Here is a 22,971-nt window from a genome sequence, read left to right as displayed (position 1 = left end):
GTGACACTACCCAGTTTCCCAAAGAAATATTTTGTTCATCATCTCCTGAAATGTGAATCAAAACACTTATGACAGGTGAATGAAGAGAGAAAAATTAAGGTATGGGCACAAACAAAAGCAGCATTAATAATTCAGGTAAATAAAATTTGTATACAAAAGAAAACTGTCAAGGTGTTTTTGCAAGTACAGGACATTTAGGCAACAGGAAAATGAGTTGAAGTTTGAATGTTTTACATTCCACATAAGGGCTTTATATAGTTTGAATTTTCTTTTCTTGATTCCATTGTTCAGCAAACATGTTTACTATGACCTATAATCTTTCCTAGGATAAATGAATTGGAGTTTTTCTTTCATTGACATTGCAGCAGTTTTAAGGATTAACTACAGGTAGACTGTAAGCTGTTCTTTAATATTTTACAATTTATTTATATTAACCTTAGTTGGTTGAAAACCATTACTTCCTTACTTGCGCCATTTAAACTAATTTTGTCATATCTCATTGTTAGTGCCTCTTAGTGGGCTTCTCTATGTATGTGGTTGCTTTAATTTTTAAGACACAGCATGAAAACATTATTCACCAAAGGTATTTTTAAGATGGAACTTAGGAGAGCAAGTTGCATTGACAAGAATCAAAAAATGCGTTGAGAAGAATCACTGTTTTCAAGGAAGACCTTATTTTAGGCTGGAGGAGTTGTCATTACCTTCTTGAGAATGATACCTGGTTTTTCTAGTTTGCTTCATTTATTCAACAAATATTTACTGAGAGCTCATTATGCACCTGGAACTGTGATAGAATTCAAAGATAAGACAATAAAAGAGATAATATAAAGAGGTTCAAAATCAGAGTAGTGGTACCAAGTGAAACAACAGTAAGGAATAATGAGAGTTAAGTAGAGGAGGGGACAAAAGCACTTCAGGAAGAGGGAACAGCATGGGCTCCACGTGATGAAGTGGAGTGTTTGGAGTGGCAGGTTTGTGTTGTTGAGGGGTAAGGGAAAGAAAGAGCGGAGAGGTGGTAGATGAGGCAGGCAGGGGCCAGATCACAGTTATATGATAAGAAGATGAAGAACTATTGAAGGATTTTAAGCAGGGAAATGGCTGATCACATTGGGGCTATTGAGAGATCACCTTGGCAGTTGTGTGGAATATGGATTCAAGAGATACTGTGCTGCTTATGGCGGCGCTGGAGAGGGGGCGCTGAGCTGTTGGCTATGAAGTGTAACAGAACAGACTTTACCACCTGAAACTGCTGCTTCAAGTTCAGATCAGGCAAGGAACAAACCTCGAAACAACCAACAAGACCAAAGAGTACACTTAAGTTGAAGACACAACACTTGATCTGAAACAAGAAGTTTGTGCCTACTCAACAGCTTTGAAAGAGCACTTCCCAACGCTGCTAGTAGTCTTTGTTTTCTTCAGTGCTGTACTGTGAGATTGCCTGGTGCAGCAGCAGTTGTATTCTTTATTAGCTTGATAGGTCATTTTCTCTCGCACGCACGCACGCTCTCTCTTTTTTTTTTTTTTTTTTAAACACTAGCAACTTTCATCCTTTGAAACGTGTGCTGAAAAAGAAGAATCAGCAAATACTACTGAAAGTGCAATATTTGATTATCACTGCGAGATGAGCTTTGATCCAAATCTTCTCCACAACAATGGGCATAATGAGTACCCCAATGGTACTTCAGCAGCACTGCGTGAAACTGGGGTTATTGAAAAACTGCTAACCTCTTATGGATTTATTCAGTGTTCAGAACGTCAAGCTAGACTTTTCTTCCACTGTTCACAGTATAATGGCAACCTGCAGGACTTCAAAGTAGGAGATGATGTTGAATTTGAAGTATCATCTGACCGGCGGACTGGGAAACCCATCGCTGTTAAACTGGTGAAGATAAAACAAGAAATCCTCCCTGAAGAACGAATTAATGGACAAGAAGTGTTTTATGTGACTTACACCCCTGAAGATGTTGAAGGGAATGTTCAGCTGGAAACTGGAGATAAAATTTTGTAATTGATAACAATAAACATACTGGTGCTGTAAGTGCTCGTAATATTATGCTGTTGAAAAAGAAACAAGCTCGCTGTCAGGGAGTAGTTTGTGCCATGAAGGATGCGTTTGGCTTTATTGAAAGAGGTGATATTGTAAAGGAGATATTCTTTCACTATAGTGAATTTAAGGGTGACTTAGAAACGTTGCAGCCTGGAGATGACGTGGAATTCACAATCAAGGACAGAAACGGTAAAGAAGTTGCAACAGATGTCAGACTATTGCCTCAAGGAACAGTCATTTTTGAAGATATCGGCATTGAACATTTTGAAGGAACTGTAACCAAAGTTATCCCAAAAGTACCCAGTAAAAACCAGAATGACCCATTGCCAGGACGCATCAAAGTTGATTTTGTGATTCCTAAAGAACTTCCCTTTGGAGACAAAGATACGAAATCCAAGGTGACCCTGCTGGAAGGCGACCATGTTAGGTTTAATATTTCAACAGACCGTCGTGACAAATTAGAACGAGCAACCAACATAGAAGTTCTATCAAATACATTTCAGTTCACCAATGAAGCCAGAGAAATGGGTGGAATTGCTGCCATGAGAGATGGTTTTGGTTTCATCAAGTGTGTGGATCGTGATGCTCGTATGTTCTTCCACTTCAGTGAAATTCTGGATGGGAACCAGCTCCATATTGCAGATGAAGTAGAGTTTACTGTGGTTCCTGATATGCTCTCTGCCCAAAGAAATCATGCTGTTAGGATTAAAAAACTTCCCAAGGGCACGGTTTCGTTCCACTCCCATTCAGATCATCGTTTTCTGGGCACCGTAGAAAAAGAAGCCACTTGTTCCAATCCTAAAACCACTAGCCCAAATAAAGGCAAAGAAAAGGAGGCTGAGGATGGTATTATTGCTTATGATGATTGTGGGGTGAAATTGACTATTGCTTTCCAAGCCAAGGATGTGGAAGGATCTAATTCTCCTCAGATAGGAGACAAGGTTGAATTTAGTATTAGTGACAAACAGAGGCCTGGACAGCAAATTGCAACTTGTGTGCGACTCTTAGGTCGTAATTCCAACTCCAAGAGGCTCTTGGGTTATGTGGCAACTTTGAAGGATAATTTTGGATTTATTGAAACAGCCAATCATGATAAGGAAATCTTTTTCCATTACAGTGAGTTCTCTGGTGATGTTTATAGCCTGGAACTGGGGGACATGGTCGAGTACAGCTTGTCCAAAGGAAAAGGCAACAAAGTCAGTGCAGAAAAAGTGAACAAAACACACTCAGTGAATGGCATTACTGAGGAAGCTGATCCCAGCATCTACTCTGGTAAAGTCATTCGCCCCTTGAGGAGTGTCGATCCAACACAGACTGAGTACCAAGGAATGATTGAGATCATGGACGAAGGGGATATGAAAGGTGAGGTCTATCCATTTGGCATAGTTGGGATGGCCAACAAAGGGGATTGCCTACAGAAAGGGGAGAGCGTCAAGTTCCAGTTGTGTGTCCTGGGCCAAAATGCACAGACTATGGCCTACAACATCACACCCCTGCGTAGGGCCACAGTGGAGTGTGTGAAAGATCAGTTTGGCTTCATTAACTATGAAGTAGGAGATAGCAAGAAGCTCTTTTTCCATGTGAGAGAAGTTCAGGATGGCATTGAGCTACAGGCAGGAGATGAGGTGGAATTCTCAGTGCTTTTTAATCAGCGCACTGGCAAGTGCAGTGCTTGTAATGTTTGGCGAGTCTGCAAGGGCCCCAAGGCTGTTGCAGCTCCACGACCTGATAGGTTGGTCAATCGCTTGAAGAACATCACCCTGGATGATGCCAGTGCTCCTCGCCTAATGGTTCTTCGTCAGCCAAGGGGACCAGATAACTCAATGGGATTTGGTGCCGAAAGAAAGATCCGTCAAGCTGGTGTCATTGACTAACCACATCCACAAAGCACATCATTAACCCACTATGATCAAGTTGGGGGGATTCTGGTGAAGGGTTCTGAATATCTCCCTCTTCATCCCTCCCAAAATCTGGAATACTTATTCTATTGAGCTGTTACACCAGTTTTAACACCTTCCTTGTGTTATGTTTAAAAAAATAAATAAATTTAAGAAAACCATTTTAAAATTATGCACAGTTGCAGGCTGGAAAACTTAAGGTGGCGCCTTGTAGAATCAATTTTAGGAGCTTTATTTGGTGCATTTAACGCAACTGGTAATTGCAAATCCACTTCTGCCTGTGTAAGTGAAAAATATAGACTGTTACCTTGTTGGCCCTATGAAATTCTGCACTTGATACTTAGTATATACTCTACCTTCATTACTTTTGGCAAGATGTTCTGCCTTAGCACTCAGTTGCATTCTTTTTCCTTTTCTTTTCTGTTCATTATGCTTTAATTCTGAGAACCATATGATGGTAGAATATATTAAAAATTACAAAAATTTGCATAGGCAAACCAGTTCTTTAAGTTGATGGCCAAATGTTAAAATGTTATTTTTCATATCATTTATAATCTTGTCACAGTCCACTTAATGATGTTTGGTTAGATTTCAGTGAAAATTATCTTCCAGGGTAGTTCCCCCCCCCCCCCCGAGGATAGGGGGTGTAACTTTACCACAATTAGTATATATGGTGCAGAATTTCATGCAAATGAGGTGTGCCAGCAGTGTGATAATTTAAACGTATTTAAAGAAAAAACAAAAGGATGAATGCACAAACTTGCTGCTGCTTAGATCACTGCAGCTTCTAGGACCCAGTTTCTTTTACTGTTTTCAAAACAAACAAAAAATAATAAAAAAGTTGTGCCTGAAAAAAAAAAAAAAGAGATACTGGCTGCAGAGTTAGTAAGAAGGATATAAGAGCAGTCTGGAGGAGGTATGATCACTGTGTTAATTAAAGTAGAGGGGATGGCTGGTTCGGTATAGATTGTGAGCAATTTAGGAGGTAGAATTGATATCATTTGGTGACTGGAGGTAGGAGGTAAGGGAAAAGTTGGAGTCTTGTGTTAACTTCCAGGTTTCTGACTCAACATGAGGTATGGTCAAATCAGGCAGTTTAGGAACAGAAACATGTTTGATGGTGGTGGTAGTTGTGGGTGAGATGGCTAGACCAGGAGCTTAGATTTAGACTTGTTGAATTTTAACTTAGAGAATTCTAGGGCAAGGATATAGATTTGGGAATATTTTATTCCTAATAATAGCTAATGCTTCAGATAAAGATATACAACTTCTAAAAATATGTTTCAGTATTTTGTTTGTTTTTTAAATGGGAAAATACATACATATGGTAAACAAATCAATCACATGTATGCAATAGAAAACATCTTCCTCCCATCCTAGACCCACAATTCCTCTCTCCAGACGTTGCTATTGTTAACAATTTTCAGAAGTGCACTCAACATTTTCTTTCCAAGTACAAGCATAGATATGAGTGTGTGTGTACAAATAGGTGTGTGTATAAATATAAATATACGTATTTTAAATAGAAATGGTAGTATATTATATTTACTCTTCTGCACATTATTTGTTTTTACTCTTCAGTATTACCTTGGAGATCATTCCATATCAACACATATAGATCTACTTCATTCTTTTTAATGGTTGTATAGTATTCCATTTTATGAATGGACCTAATTTCTTAAATCATTTTTTAACATTTATTTATTTATTTATTTACTTATTTTTGGCTGTGTTGGGTCTTCATTGCTGTGTGTGGGCTTTCTCTAGTTGCAGTGAGCAGGGGCTACTCTTTGTTGTGGTGCGCAGGCTTATTGCGGTGGCTTCTCTTGTTGCAGAGCACAGGCTTTAGGCACGCAGGCTTCAGTAGTTGTGGCACGTGGGCTCAGTAGTTGTGGCTCATGGGCTCTAGAGCACAGGCTCAGTAGTTGTGGCACATGGGCTTAGTTGCTCCACGGCATGTGGGATCTTCCTGGACCAGGACTCGAACCCATGTCCCCTGCATTGGCAAGTGGATTCTTAACCACTGCACCACCAGGGAAGTCCTTAAATCATTTTTTAAATTGATGGTTATTTAACTTTTTTCTTCCAGTTTTTATGATACACAATGCTTCGGTGAACATCTTTGCACATATAGCCTCGTATTTTTGCAAGTAAATTGCTAATGAAATTGCTGAGGGTTAAATTCCTGAGGGTTAAATTGCTATGAAACGTATAGTCAAATTGATCTCCAAAGAGGATACACCAATTTACATTCTGAGGGAATGGTATATGAGTGAGTCTGTTACCTTATATTCTAACCAATATTAGGTACTATGACATATTCTGAGCTTTGCCAATCCTGTAGTGAGTAATTGCATGTAATTTAAAGTCACTTGGCAGTTCTAAGCCCATGAGCACAGCTTGTTACTATTACTTCCCTGGAGAGAGATTGGTTTACTGGAGAACCTCTAGTGTCAGTGTCTTTAGGACTTTCCTTTTGGACTAGTCAGACTCTAGTGGGGTTACAAAGACGCCTACGATCTTCTGCCTGGAGGGTGAATGCCTGACTTCCGGTGTTCTGAGAGCCAAGGAGATAAGTCTATTTTAAGTACAGCACTCCTGTACTGTGCTTAACTGGACCTGGTGTCTCCAGATCAAGGACCCTGTTACCACCCTGTTCCCTTCCCCCCACCCAAGAATGAATTTCATCTTTCTTCCTAGATGAGAGAGGGGCAGGAGTGGAGGAGGAGATGCGGGGATCCGAATGCTTCTTAAAAAAAGCTTCAGACAATCCTTCTTATTTTTAGTCACTTTCCGCACTTCACCCTCGCTTACAGAAGGACCTGGAATTCTAATTCTCAATCATTGCAGGGATTCTGCTTTATAAGTTTTGTTGGTTCACTGCTTTCCTTACTACTAGTTTAAGAGTCTGTGTTGTGGAGTCTGCTAAGTCATTTACCATTCTTGGTTTATTTACCAGTTTCCAAAAATATTGCCACCTTTCCTGATTACCTTATCTCACTTAAAATAAGTGATTTTTTTGCTTTGTAAATAAGATCGTCTATACCAATTTTTTCAGATTCCACATATATGCATTAATATATGATATTTTTCTCTTTCTGACTTACTTCCCTCTGTATGACAGTCTCTGGGTCCATCCATGTCTATAGATAACTATTGAGAACCTACTGTATAGCACAGGGAACTCTACTCAGTGCTCTGTGGTGACCTAAATGAGAAGGAAATCCAAAAAAGAGGGGATATATGTATACGTATAGCTGATTCACTTTGCTGTACAGTATAAACTAACACAATATTGTAAAGCAACTATACTCCAATAAAAAAAAATAAGTGATTTTTCTGGAGTGAGCAAAAGTGGTAAGGTGTACATTCAGTCTGACATTTTATTTGTTAGTCTACTTAATCCCTCTAACTTTCAAATTTTTCATCTGTGGAAAGGGATAATAGTATTTACCTCAATTGTGAGGACTGAATTGAGATAGTACAGGGAAAGTACAAACCGGTTCTCAGTAAATATAGACTCGTAGTATAGAGTTATCACCTATATGACTATCTCCCCTCCCACACCTCTGAATAAATTATATCTTTTATTCCTGCCTGAGTGTCATAGACAGCCATTATCAGTGGGTTGGAGCAATTGCTATTTTTACTATGGGTGGTGGGCCAGAGATTAATCTCAGAGACAGAATGCACACTAAAACACTGCCGTGCTTCTCTTGATTTGGATCAGATTTGTGTGTCTTGATCTCTTTACTGGAGAGATGATAAAGTGATGAACTGACTCTTTTATTGGGAATTCCAAAATGTTAGTATGTCACTATGTGTAGGTCTTCCCTCTTGGGCTAGTTGGAAATTTCTAACGTTCTACTTGGGAATGGAAGCCTGTTGCTAGGCCTTGGAGAGCTGAACAGATTAAAGGTACAGTGGGCCTTGTTTTTCACTGTGCAGATTTGAGCAGAGGCCCAGATCTTTGTCATGTCACTCCTGTCTTCAGCTATGTCAGTGTTCCTGAGTCTGGGAGCTCTCGGGTTCAACCTTGCTGAGGAGAAAAACCTCTTAGCTTCTGCTGGGGTGGGAGGGAGCAGTTTCATGACGCTGTGGGATATAGGAGGAGTTCTGGGAATTGAACCCCTTTTAAATCAATGCCTCTCAAACTTTAATGTGTTTACAAATCACCTGGGAATCTTGTTCAAGTATAGGCCCTGATTCAGTAGGTCTGGAGTGGGGCCTGGAATTCTGCATTTCTAACAAGCTTTCGAGAGGTCTTTGTGACTGGTCCATAGACTTTGAAGAACAAAGCTTCATATAGACTATCCTTCCAATTTTCCTGGCGCCTTGAACTTTGCTTTCCTGGGGTTCTGGTGGCAAGTTGGTTTTTGTTAGTTTTTCCCTCTACAGGCTCAGGCATCAGGTTTTTCTGCTTTGCGAGAATGACCACTTGTTCATACTCAAGTGAGATAGAAAGAGCTCTCTCTTCTGTTTTTGTCTCCTTTTCTGTTTTCTTTGTCTTTGTGGGTTTCATAGCTTTTGATTCCTCTTTTGTAATTTTAGTAGGGTGTTTGAGGGAGCAGAGATAAACACAGGAGTTTAAGTTGCCACATTCTCTGAAATCAATTTAGACAATTACAGGTGTCTAAAAAGCATTTTCTGGTTGTAAAATTCTATAGACTTCGGTTAAGTGATTATTTGTTGAGCTACCAGGAGGGAATGGTCAAAGGTCCCTTTCCACTCTTGTTCCATCAAGTATATAACTAGTATCCTTCAGGTATAGAACTGGGTTGCTACAACACCTTGAAGAATAGAAAGAGGGAGAAAATACACAAGAAGTATGAATATAGTGAATTTGAGTAATTATGGATTCAGGAATAGCTGGTTTACTGATGCAGAATTATGGGAATTTTTCCACCTTGAATGTTGGAATAATACAGCTTTAATTCTGATTGAATTTAAGACTGGAGGTTTGGCTATGAGTAGATAGCATCAGAGAAAGAACCACAGGATATAAGCTGTAAAAGGTTCTATCTGTTATCAACTATCTATCCATCCAGATATACATGTAAATGGATATATATCCCCTCAATATATAAATCCATATCTTCCAGAATTTATTTACACATATGAAAGCAAATATAAATTATATTCTTATTTTTCTCTTTTTTTTTACACAAAAGGTAGCTGTTATATATACTGTTCTATACATTGTTTTTTTTTTTTTTCCATAGCAGTGTTTGGTGTACATCCTCATTCTTTTTCGTAGTTGCATACTATTCCAGAATATGAATATATCAAAGTTAATTTATCCCATCCTCTATTGGATATCTGATATCTGAGTTGTTTCCAATCTTTTGCTCTTACAAGTGTTGCTGAAATCTATGTATTGCAAATATATGTTGATAGATTTTTAGGATAAAATTTTTAAAGTAGAATTTCTAAATCAAAGGGGACATGCATTTGTAGATATTTCCAATTACCAATTATTCTCCATAAGTATTAGACAGATTTATGCTTTGTCAGCAATGCTTGAGAATGCATGTTACTTCACGGATAATATACTAACAGCTTCATATTTTTGCTGTTATGATAGGTTTTTTAAAAAGGTGTTTTTCTTAGTAAGTATGAGATTGAACACCTTTTCATGTTTAAGGGCTACTTGTATATTTTGTCTGGAACTTGTATATTTCAACTGGTCATTTTCTTTGCCAGTTTTTCTACTAGATTTTTAAAAAATAGACTTCTTGGAACTCTTTATATGTTAGGGAGATATGGCACACACCCTAAGGTGATCTTATTGAGTGATGCCCTTGTATAATTCCCTCTTCTTGAATGAGGGCAGAACCTGTGACTTGCTTTTAACCAAGAGAATATGTCTGAAGTGAAGTGATTTTGCAGATCTAGTTAAAGTTACTAACCACTTGACTTTAAGTTAATCAAGAGGGAGATTATCCCTTTGGGTGGGCCTGACCTAATCAGGTGATTCCTTTAAAAGGCAGTCTAGAGGTCAGAGACTGGAAGCAGCAGAGACTTGCTCTCTCTGATGCTGGTGTTGAAAAAGTAAGATGCCATGAATTCTGCCAACCACATGAGGGAGTTTGCAAGCAGATCCTTCCCTAGTCAAACCTCAGATGAGAACAGAGCTTTCAGGTTTTGAGTCATAATTAGAAAGACCTTCCCTATTCTAAAATTATAAAAAATTTCCCCATGTCTTCTTCTAGAACTTTTGAGATTTTATTTTTGTACATTTAGAAAATCTTTGATCCATTTGGAATTTAATTTGGCTTAAGGTGTGGGATATGGATAAAAGTTTGCTTTTTTTCAGATAGCTACCTGTATATTTCAATACTCCTTATTTAGTGGTCCAACCTTACACTTCTCTAGTCTGACAAGCTACTTTTTTCACAAATTCTCTTATATATTTGGATTACTGGTAGCATTATTTCTTGAATAAAATTTGGTACATTATATCTTTGAACTTTTTTTAGGGGGCATTATTTCTTAGGATTCAGGAATTTTAATTGCTCATTTTTGTATCTCTATGGCTTAGTCTACTGTTTGGAATATAGTAGATACTCAGTAAAGGCTTGTTGAATGAGTGATTAATGCTGTTCATACAATGCAGAATGTGTGCTTCCTATAAGCAGTTGAACATATGCACACTCATATAAACACATACACACATACAGTGAGAAAAAGCAGCTAGGCTTTGTATGCTCAATTCCTCTCCCAAAATCACTATATAGGTAACTCATGGTACCTCTGTGGGTTGGAGAAAGGGGTGGGGAAAGAGAAAAATTCCTCCCCATGGAAACTAAAGAATTGAGCAGTAGGTGACTCCCATCCCCCCTAATAATACAAATAATTATTAACTGACTTCAGTCATGTCTGTTTTGCTTTCTCTCAACTGCAGGGTGGGTATAAACACATAGCTATATACTTCATTTCTCTTTGGTTCTACTTGTCAAGATATAATCATAAGTCTACAGATATGCATTGACTATGAATCTATAGATTCATTTGTAGGGATGGGGCTTGAGCCCAGAATCATAATTCCTTGAAATAAAATTCAGCTGCCGACTAAGGAAGGTTAACACTGAGCAAAAACATTCCTCAGATTACATTCTGCAGTGTATGGTTTTCCATGTGAATTTTCTGAAATAGTAATTGGATGAACAAATGACAGCATTTACATGATGTGGTCTTTGGAGAATAATTTCCTTCAATGCTTGATCTTCCTAATAGCCAGATAGGCCTGCATTTCATCACTGCATGGGAGTGAAGGAAGTTACTTCCATCCACTGCTGACGCACACCTAAGCCATGTCCTTCAACTTGGACTGGCCTTTGTTGGTAATACTAATATTCTGATCTCTATCTCTTGTTTGGCTCTCAGTTGGTTCAGAACTAGGGCTGAGAAAAGGGTTCTATTTAATGGGCTTCCTCAAGCCTTATCAGTGTCTAATCTGAATTACTTTAATTATATTCTTCTGATCTTCCCTCTAAACTCTGTACGTTGGAATTACTTAATTCAACCGATTTTGTTTTAACATATTATGTTTTAGCTTGATGCTAAGTATTTAAAATAGAGATAACTGACTACTTTTACTGATGGTAGTGTGTTTAATGTAGCTTAATATCTCATCTCTATATACTCATTGAAGGCAGCACATATTATGTATACAGGTTCATTCAGTATTTTCAGAAAATGAGCAGAGCCTGTGAAATTCATTAAATATTACCACAATATGAAAAAAAGGACAAACCACAAGAGAAAAACAATCTGTACATGAGAGTTCACTGCAAACTAGACTGTTTCAGTGTTTATAAATATTCGTCTGTAGAGAGAAGTACGTGTTTTATTAATAATTATGCATTAGTGCCTCATTAGTAAGGGGTTACATCCATGCTGTTTCTTTTTCCTCTAGTGTATTTCTGATAAGTTAGCATTTTTAAAGTCTTATTTAAAATGTAATAAAAACAGAGGAGAGAGTGTGTGTGTATATTCAAGAGTAGATCATCTGTAATTCCTTCAGCTGTGTGAAGAAACATGGTCCATGGCTTCTGAGCCTACAGAGAAGATGTAAAATATTGCCTTCCTCATCCAGAATCAGAACTTAATCACTTGAAAAATGACAGGCAGGTCAAATCAGAACAGACTTTCATTGTATTGACATTGTATTCTTGATTCCATTATATACATTTAAATTCTAGATCCCTAAATATGTTTTTTAAAAGGGACTGTTTCCAGTCTAGCACTCCCAGAAATACCTTTACTATGTACTTTGTGGGTACATTCGAATCTCAAAATCAACAGACATTTTTCATTCTTTTCTTATTTTATGTAGTTGGCCAAGTTCTCCTTTTTGAGGTCCTGTATGCCTCTGGCTTCTATGTAATGCATATTATTGTTTTCCTTCAATCTCTCTGACTGCTGTCTCTCCATTTCTTTTATGAGATCCTTTTTATTTTCTTTGCCTGTCCCTCACACATTCCCCTGGATTCCATTTTTTTCTTTTCACTGCTCTTCTCACATTCATATTCTCCCTGGATGATCTTCAATCTCACGATTTCAGTTAGCATCATCTTATGCTGATGATTCGTACACCTACATTTCTGCTCTACATGGAATCTGTGAATGCCATTTCCAACTCTATCTACAAATCTCATGGGTACTCAGACCTTAACTGAAGACCAACTGGAATTGCCCATTTCTTCATTCTGTCTTAGATGATGGCATCACCATTTAGTCACCAAAGCAAGAAACTTGGAAGTTTTCCTTGACAGCTTTCATTACATCCTCTCCCATGTCCATTCAGACATCAAGCTCTGGCAAATTTACCTCTCAGTATGCTCACAAATCTATCCCATTCTTTGGGTCTGTCTTACCACTTCCCTAGTTGAAGCTCTAATAATAAAGTACTTGAACCATTGCAACTGACTTTTTACTAAGACTTATAAAGAATCGGAGGATTACAAAAATTTAGAAAAGGAGTTCATGGAATGGGTAGCCAGAAAGAATGACAAAAATCCATTATCATAAGTATCCTTCCAGACTTTCACCCATACATTTGCAGCGAAAACATTTATGCGTGTGTGTGTGTGTGTGTGTTATCAGGATACTCAACTCAAACCTAGCTCACACTACCTCAGACAAAAAGGGAGGGAATTTATTGGCTTTTATAATCAAACCGCGGAGAGGACAGGGATGTAGCTATGTCTTAAGGATTACTGGAACCATAGTCGTCAGTGTCACTAAGACTCTTTCCATTTTTAAACCTCTGTTTCTCTTGGTATACCAGTATCATTCTCTTATATCCAATTCTTCTACAAGACTGAAAAGTACCATCTCTGGCAACATTTAGGCCTCATATCTTTCTTCCTTAGCATCAGTGAGTCAGTGGAAATGTCTTGCCTCTGATGCCTAAAGAATTCTGGGAATAGGCTATGATTGGATTGGCTTGGGTCAATCTCTGTGGCTGGGAAGGTGGTATTATCAGGGACCATGGAAGCTCTTACTAAGATCACATGTTTGAAATTTGGGAAAATCATTTTTCATAAGAAGTAGGGAAGGAGTATTTAGCAGGCAGTTTTATGTACTTTATATATATACAGTTAACCCTCATGGCAAGCTAAAAATTTCTTTACATTAAAAAGAATCTGTTTTTAAAATGGAAATAAAATGCACACCTAACAAAAATGCTAGATGCTAAATTTTAAAACCTTAGAGATCAGTGTGTTCACTTGGGCTGCCAGGTTAACTTGTACAGTTTCTTGGAATAAACTTCTTTCATCTGTTAGTTGTAGAGTATCCTGAGTTTGCAAGGGAGCTTTAAAAAAAACTGTTACTATTTGCAACCACTTATCTGTGTGAATCAATTCTCTGCAACGGAAACAAAATAAAAAAACAAAAAAAATCAGGGATACTTCTCTGACTGCAGCTGTCATCTACCACTCCTGATTTCTATTTTGTGTTCAACAAAACTGCTGTTTGTAATCATTGATTGAGTTCATATTAAGTAAATGTTCTACATTTTAATTTATAAAATAATGTATGCTGAAAATATTGCTTTCAGATTTTTTTAAAATAACATTTTGTTTGAAAGGATTCTACTGCTAAAAATTTGAAAACCAGTATATTAGAGCAGGGGTCAGCAAAGTTTCAGTAAAGGGCCATATAGTAAATACTTTAGGTTTTGATGTCCATATGCCATGATTTCCTCAAGTGAGAGGTGTTGCAACCACTCACCTCTTCCATTGTAGTGTGAAAATAGCAATAGACAATACATAAATGAACTATGGTGACTGTGTTCCAATAAAACTTTATTTACAAAAACAGGTGGCAGACTGGATTCGGCTTGTGGGCTGGGCTGTAGTTTGCCAACCCTTGTATTAGAGCTACTGCTAGAAATGGATAGATTCAACTATCCACACGAGTTACATAGTTACCTTTAGTGAAGAGGACCGATGAGTTGCCCTCTCATTCTGTATTAACAGTTACTTTCAAGAGGGGTCTTTTAAAACAGCTCTGATTTTAGTAATGGTAACTTGCCAGTAGCTTAGTTGAAATTAAGTGTTTTGTCACATTGTTTTGAAATCCACCAACTTTAAATTAGCCCAAATATACAAGTTTTTATATGTTCCTTAACATAAAATAATCCGGAAGAGTTTGCATGCCCTATATTAGATGATAATTCTCTTTTATGGTGGAGATTTACTCATTAACTAATCCTTACTTCTGATCTCATTTGCTAGACTAAGTGAAGAGTTTAAACTTGGTGTACTAATTTAATCTTCCAAATTGACATTTCTTTTTCTTTTGCTCACAGTAGCTTGGATCATCTGAAAAAGGGCCTGAATAAATGTATTATTTGTCACTAGCTAAAAACTGTCATCATTATCTTGATTAATCAAATGCTGCTCTTAAAGATGGATTGAAACATAAAATAGCCAGCCTGGTTCCACATAATGAAGAGATGAATTTGACACACAAGACAACCAATTTAGTATTGCTCAATGATCATGCTTTATTTAGAAAGCCTTCAATTAGTATAATTTTCCTTGATGTACTATTTTTTATCTTTCTAACAAAAAGCCATGATTTCCTCAAGTTAATCTGCTTTCCTTAAAACAGAAAAGGATATTTATCTCAGCCCTCTTAAATTCTAAAATGTGAAACTCTGTCTTATGAGGGAAGAGGAAATTAATGATGGATTAAAAAGCTTACAGTGGAGTTCTTTATTTTAAGAAATTGCTTATTTTCTTTTTGTAGCATGGTTAGGAGTATGGTAGTAGAAGTCACAGCAAGAGAGACCCCCCAAGGCCTCTGTTCTTCCTTCTTTTGGATGAGATTAAAATGGCCTAAATACACATACAAAGATGTAAATTATGCACTAACTTGCAAAGACGTTAATTAGATTTTACTGCTTTTTTGTTTCTGCGATGACTGGGAGAGGTTTTTGGCAAAGTAAAAAGAATATTAAGTCACAGTATTAGTTTTCTTTATATGATTGATACTTAAAGCAACTGAGAGAGGTGTATTCATGAGGTTTATATGGCATATGGACTTTTTTTTTTTTAAGAGTTCTTTTTTTTTCTCTTTTTTCCCTTTTTTTTGTTTTTAAAAATTTATTTATTTATTTATTTATGGCTGTGTTGTGTCTTCGTTTCTGTGCGAGGGCTTTCTCTAGTTGTGGCAAGTGGGGGCCACTCTTCATCGCGGTGTGCGGGCCTCTCACTATCGCGGCCTTTCTTGTTGTGGAGCACAGGCTCCAGACGCGCAGGCTCAGTAATTGTGGCTCACAGGCCCAGTCGCTCCACGGCATGTGGGATCTTCCCAGACCAGGGCTTGAACCCGTGTCCCCTGCATTGGCAGGCGGATTCTCAACCACTGCGCCACCAGGGAAGCCTGCATATGGACTTTTAATCACCCCATATTGTGTAGTATTTCTTATTATGATGGGAAGAAACAGCAGCAAACATTTCATTAACTAACTTAGGGCTAATGATACTTTCTGGACATCATGTTTACTGTGAATGAGAGGTTGAATTTGATGTTTAAAGAGTTCTGAACTGGATTAGATTTCAAATGCTAGACTTGAGGAATTTTTAAAAATAGGGCAATGTTGTTTCATTAATAGTTCATGGAAATTTACCATTTGAAAGACTGAGCTGATGTGTTTTAGAGCCTATTATGAGTTATTAGGTAACAACCCATTTATGGATTTGACAGATTGCTGAAATAGATTTTGTTTTGTTTCTTGTTTTTTTGTGAAGAGGGGCCTTGGCAGAATGCTGTGTGTGTGTATGTGAAGTGTGCATATTTCTTTGCATATGTGTGAATGGCTGGTGTGTCTGCCTAAGTGTTCCAGCCTCCTGATGCTGGTAGAAGCTTCACTGGATTCCAGAGAACTTTAAACGTGGATAGGGAGACCCCATGTAGGTGATAGCCCAGCTAGATTTTCCTGGTTCTACAATTCATCTTGCAGGCTTTCCTCCCATCAGTGAAGCAGGATAACAATCAAATGAAAAGTAGTTATTAAATATTCCTTAGGTACCTAGTATTGTGGGCCACACTAATGTTTGCTTAATGATCTGAGTGTATCTTCTCTCTCCACAAGACAGGAGGCCTTGAGGCTGTTTGGGATTGGATCCATAATAGAAGTGGTCAGAATTTTGCTTGTTGCTGATTTGAAGGAGAGTACGTAAAGAACAAACATTTCAAAACTGTTTAATGGATTTTAGGAACTTGTTTCCCAAGAGGATAATCCAGGCCTAGGAGCCAGGGCTATTGTGTTCTGGTCCTACTGCCACCAGTAAGGAGTTGTGTCACCTGGGGCAAGTTTCCTCACTCTTTCAGAGGTTGGAAAAGTATAGATTTATTGCTCAGATAGAGAGTGGGCAACATGAGAGGACAACATGAGAAGAATACATTAATATTTTAATAGTGTTCAGAAGCATAAGCATAAATGGTTGTAGAAAATATGCACTTGAGGGAAAAATAAGTTTATCATTGAGAACAAATTGCCATGAAGCTGAGAGAATCTGTTAGGATTGATGGCTTGACCTTCACCCCACCTATATATTTTCCATTTCTTAAAAGCATAAACATCTCTTCCTCCCTTTTCCTGCTGCCCTTTCTCCTGATTACAAAAGAGAGATATTCCTTTTGTAGAAAATTTAGAAAATACAGAAAATTACAAGGAAGAAGTGAAAACAGTTCTACTACCCAGAAAGAAAGCCCTTAAAATTTTAATATAACTTTATGGTTTCTTTCCTTTGTATGTGTATGTGTATGTATGTATAAGCATAATTGGAATCATGCTGAATATAGTATTTCCAGCATATTATTTTAATAATATACTGTGAACATTTTCTCACACTGGGTATTCTTCTAAAATATAATTTAAAATAAATGCATAGTATTCCAGAACGTAAACCTTGCTCAAAATATTTTCTTTACCATTACAAAATGTTCTTTGCCAAAAAAATTGTAAAATATAGAAAGATAGAAAGAAGAAAAATAAAATCAATGATAATTCTCTTATCCAAAGAAATCAGTCTTTTCTTCCAGTCTGTTTTTTATGCATATTCACTAAATTTATTTGTTTTCTGTGTTTTTTTTTAATAGTATGACATATTACATATTTTCCTGTGTTATTAAAATTTATCTTATACATCATTAATATTAAAATGTATAAAGTTTTGTATTGTATAATTAATATTTGTAATTAATATTTCTGTGAGATTATATATATAATATATGCAATTACATTTTATAGTTCATGCACTTAACATATTTATTGAGAGCCTGTTATGTGATAGATGCTTGGCATACACATGTGATCAGAGTAGATGGTACAAATTATGAATGATAGTATATATTCTTTTGTAATCTTTTTGTTTCCATTACCAATATATCTTTCTATGTGAGCTAATACTTTGATCCTGTCATTGTGAGTAGCTGTATTGTAGTCTAATTGTATCATCATTTGTTTCACTAATTTACCATTGGTACCTATTTGGATTGTTGCCAATTTTTCCCGAAGAGTATTGTGATGAATATTCTTATGGTCAGTTCTTTTTACACATTCATAATTATTTCCCTATAACAGTTTCCTAGAGTTTAATATCTTGATTAAAGGGCATACATATTTGTAAGGGCATATATATATTTTTAAGACTTCTGGTATCTACAAACAAAATGCTACTCAGAGAGGTTGTACCAATTTTCACTCCTAACAGCAATGTAAGAGGTCCATTTCCCGGCCAAAAAAAGGCATATCATTGGTGTTTTAATTTTCATGCCTTGGTTTTATGCCAGAAAGTTCCCCCTCCTTCCATCACTCCTAGATTACGTATAGTTAAAATTTACATGATTTCATTTAACATTTTTAGTTCTTCTTTTTTTTAAACAAACAAGCCAATTTACTTATTTATTTATGTATTTATTTAATCTTTGGCCACACTATGCTACATGCGGTATCTTAATTCCCTGACCAGGGATTGAACCTGTGACCCCTGCACTGGGAGCATGGAATCTTAACCACTGGACCGCCAGGGAAGTTCCTAAATTTTTTTTTTTTTAAGAGTAGATATATTTATTAACAATTGCCAAAAAGTGGAAAAAACAAAAGAAAACAAATATTCACTGGCTGGTGAATGGATAAACAAACTATACTACATTTACTCGATGGAATATTGCTCAGCAATAGAAAGTAACGAAATACAGGTATTTTTGGCAACATCCATGAATCTCAAAAGCACTAGACTAAGTAAAAGAAGCCAGATTCATGTACAAACTACATATTGTATGATATATTTATGTTACATTCTCGCAAAGGCAAAACTACAGGGAGGAGAACAGCATTACCAGGGAATGGGGCTAAGGATAGGGAATTGACTATGAAAGGGAACATGGGAACTCCCTGGTGTGATGGGAAAATTCTATATCTTGATAACTTGATAGTAAAGGAGGTTACAAAATTGTGTGCCTTGTAAAACTTCACAGAAATGCACAGCTAAAGTAGTGGATTTTATTGTATGCAAATTGTACTTAAATAAAATTGGCTAAAAAGTAATCTGTGAGTGGAATGAGATTGAGTGGGGAAATTTGTGAAACAAGATTGGACATTAGTTGATCATTGTGGAAGGTAAATGAAAGGATGCACTATTATTCTGCTCTGCCTACATTTATATGTTTATATATATAGTTTTTTTTTTATAAAATCTGCAAATACATTCTAGTCTTAAGGAACTATTTTTTAAATTAATGATGAAAATGACAGGGAAATACAGTATAAGTCAATTTACTGAAAATAGTTAATGACAAATAAAGAATTACCATTAAGAATTACAGGGAGATATAAGTTGTTGTTAAGTTTTGGGTTGAATGGTAAGTTCAAGTGTATGTATTTAGGTTTGTTTTTTTTTTTGACCCCACCTTGCGTGGCTTGCAGAATCTTAGTTCCCGGACCAGCGACTGGACCCGTGTCTTCGGCAGTGAAAGTGCGGAGTCCTAACCACTGGACCGCCAGGGAATTCCCTGTATTTATTTTTATTTAAAAAAAATAACATTAAAAAGTACCACGCATGTAGCAATGATGATGGTGTGTCATGAATTAAAGTTGACAACAAATCCAATTTTACACTGAGATTTTCAAACATGCACTATAATTTTTCTCCCCTGATCAAAAAACTTCAGTGGCTTCTGATCTCATTCAGTGTAAAAACCAAAGTTTCTTCAAGGTCCTACATGATCTAGGCCCTAGCGAACTCTGATTTTACCTTCTGTTTCTTCATTCTCTTCAACACATGCTGGCCTCTTTGCTATTCTTCAAACACACCAAGCCACCTTGTCATCTTAAACCTTGCTGCACATGCTGCCTGAAACTTTCTTTATGTAAGCAAATGGCTTGCTTCTTCACTTCCTTCTGATCTCTATTCAGGTGTCTCTTTATCACTGAGGACTTCCCTGAGCACACTATACAAAATAGCACAAATATGTGAAAAAAACTTTTTTGCAATGTCACTCATCTTCTTGACTTGATCAACTCCCACTTTATTAACTAAAATTCTACCTGCAAATCCTTTACCTGCCAATCAAATTTACCCCATTGAGATTAATTTACCATCTTCCTTAACAAAAATAATGACAAGGAATTAATTATTGTTATTAAATCTTCTGGTCCAATGGTAGTAACTTAACCTTAATACACAACTCTCTCTGGTACTTTTTTTTTTTTTTAACATCTTTATTGGAGTATAATTGCCTTACAATTGTATGTTAGTTTCTGCTTTATAACAAAGTGAATCAGCTATACATGTACATATATCCCCATATCTCCTCCCTCTTGTGTCTCCCTTCCATCCTCCCCATCCCACCCCTCTAGGTGGTCACAAAGCACCGAGCTGATCTCCCTGTGCTATGTGGCTGCTTCCCACTAGTGATCTATTTTACATTTGGTAGTGTATATATGTCCATGACACTCTCTCACTTCATCCCAGCTTACCCTTCCCCCTCCCCATGTCCTCAAGTCCATTCTCTACCTCTGCATCTCTATTTCTGTCCTTCCCCTAGGTTCTTCAGAACCTTTTTTTTTTAGATTTCGTATGTATGTGTTAGCATACGGTATTTGTTTTTCTCTTTCTGACTTAACTTCGCTCTGTATGACAGACTCTAGTTCCATCCACCTCACTGCAAATAACTCAATTTTGATACTTTTTATGGCTGAGCAATATTCCATTGTATATATGTGCCACATCTTCTTTATCCATTCATCTGTCGATGGACACTTAGGTTGCTTCCATGTCCTGGCTATTGTCAATAGAGCTGCAATGAACATTGTGGTACATGACTCCTTTTGAATTATGGTTTTTTCAGGGTATATGCTCAGTAGTGGGATTGCTGGGTCATATGGTAGTTCTATTTTTAGTTTTTTAAGGAACTTCCATACTGTTCTCCATAGTGGCTGTATCAATTTATATTGCCACCAACAGTGCAAGAGGGTTGGATTTTCTCCACACCCACTCCAGCATTTATTGTTTGTAGATTTTTTGATGATGGCCATTCTGACTGGTGTGAGGTGATACCTCATTGTAGTTTTGATTTGCATTTCTCTAATAATTAGTGATGTGGAGCATACTTTCATGTGCATCTTGGCCATCTGTATATCTTCTTTGGAAAAATGTCTATTTAGGTCTTCTGCCCATTTTTGGATTGGGTTGTTTGTTTTTTTGATATTGAGCTGCATGAGCTGCTTGTAAATTTTGGAGATTAATCCTTTGTCAGTTGCTTCATTTGCAAATATTTTCTCCCATTTTGAGAGTTTCTTTTTGTCTTGTTTATGGCTTCCTTTGCTGTGCAAAAGCTTTTAACTTTCATTAGGTCCCATTTGTTTATTTTTGTTTTTATTTCCATATCTCTAGGAGGTGGGTCAAAAAGGATCTTGCTGTGACTTACGTCTTAGAGTGTTCTGCCTATGTTTTCCTCTAAGAGTTTGGTAGTGTCTGGCCTTACATTTAGGTCTTTAATCCATTTTGAGTTTATTTTTGTGTATGGTGTTATGGAGTGTTCTAATTTCATTCTTTTACATGTAGCTGTCCAGTTTTCCCAGCACCACTTATTAAAGAAGCTATCTTTTCTCCATTGTATAGTCTTCCCTCCTTTATCAAAAATAAGGTGACCATATGTGCATGGGTTTATTTCTTGCCTTTCTATCTTGTTCCATTGATCTATATTTCTGTTTTTCTGCCAGTACCATACTGTCTTGATTACTGTACCTTTGTAGTATAGTCTGAAGTCTGGGAGCCTGCTTCCTCGAGCTCCATTTTTCTTTCTCAAGATTGCTTTGGCTATTTGGGGTCTTTTGTGTTTCCATACACACTGTGAAATTTTTTGTTCTAGTTCTGTGAAAAATGCCATTGGTCATTTGACAGGGCTTGCATTGAATCTGTAGATTGCTTTGGGTAGTTTAGTCATTTTCACAATGTTGATTCTTCCAATCCAAGAACATGGTATATCTCTCCATCTGTTTGTATCGTCTTTAATTTCTTTCATCAGTGTCTTATAGTTTTCTGCATACAGGTCTTTTGTCTCCTTAGGTAGGTTTATTCCTAGGTATTTTATTCTTTTTTTTTTTTTTTTTTTAACATCTTTATTGAAGTATAATTGCCTTACAATGGTGTGTTAGCTTCTGCTTTATAACAAAGTGAATCAGTTATACACATACACTATGTTCCCATATCTCTTCCCTCTTGCATCTCCCTCCCTCCCACCCTCCCCATCCCACCCCTCTAGGTGGTCACAAAGCACCGAGCTGATCTCCCTGTGCTATGTGGCTGCTTCCCACTAGCTATCTATTTTACATTTGGTAGTGTATATATGTCCATGACACTCTCTTACCCTGTCACATCTCACCCCACCCCCTCCCCATATCCTCAAGTCCATTCTCTAGTAGGTCTGTGTCTTTATTCCCGTCTTGCCACTAGGTTCTTCATGGCTTTTTTTTTTTTTTCCTTAGATTCCGTATATATGTGTTAGCATACTGTATTTGTTTTTCTCTTTCTGACTTACTTCACTCTGTATGACAGACTCTAACTCCATCCACCTCATTACAAATACCTCCATTTCATTTCTTTTTATGGCTGAGTAATATTCCATTGTATATATGTGCCACATCTTCTTTATCCATTCATCTGTCGATGGACATTTAGGTTGCTTCCATGTCCTGGCTATTGTAAATAGAGCTGCAATAAACATTTTGGTACATGACTCTTTTTGCACTATGGTTTTCTCAGGGTGTATGCCCAGTAGTGGGATTGCTGGGTCGTATGGTAGTTCTATTTGTAGTTTTTTAAGGAACCTCCATACTGTTCTCCATAGTGGCTGTATCAATTTACATTCCCACCAACAGTGCAAGAGTGTTCCCTTTCCTCCACACCCTCTCCAGCATTTATTGTTTCTAGATTTTTTGATGATGGCCATTCTGATCGGTGTGAGATGATATCTCATTGTAGTTTTGATTTGCATTTCTCT

At 37.1% G+C, this 22,971-nt stretch overlaps 1 pseudogene; it reads left to right on the top strand.

Annotated features, from left to right (window-relative positions):
* Window positions 1–1,171: 1,171 nt before the first annotated feature.
* Window positions 1,172–4,082, top strand: LOC137762398 (cold shock domain-containing protein E1 pseudogene; annotated as a pseudogene).
* Window positions 4,083–22,971: the final 18,889 nt, after the last annotated feature.

This window comes from Eschrichtius robustus, chromosome 3 (assembly GCF_028021215.1).
Source record: "Eschrichtius robustus isolate mEscRob2 chromosome 3, mEscRob2.pri, whole genome shotgun sequence".
NCBI classification, from domain to species: domain Eukaryota; kingdom Metazoa; phylum Chordata; class Mammalia; order Artiodactyla; family Eschrichtiidae; genus Eschrichtius; species Eschrichtius robustus.
Note: the sequence above shows the minus strand (reverse complement) of the source record. Positions and strands in the feature narration are given on the sequence as shown.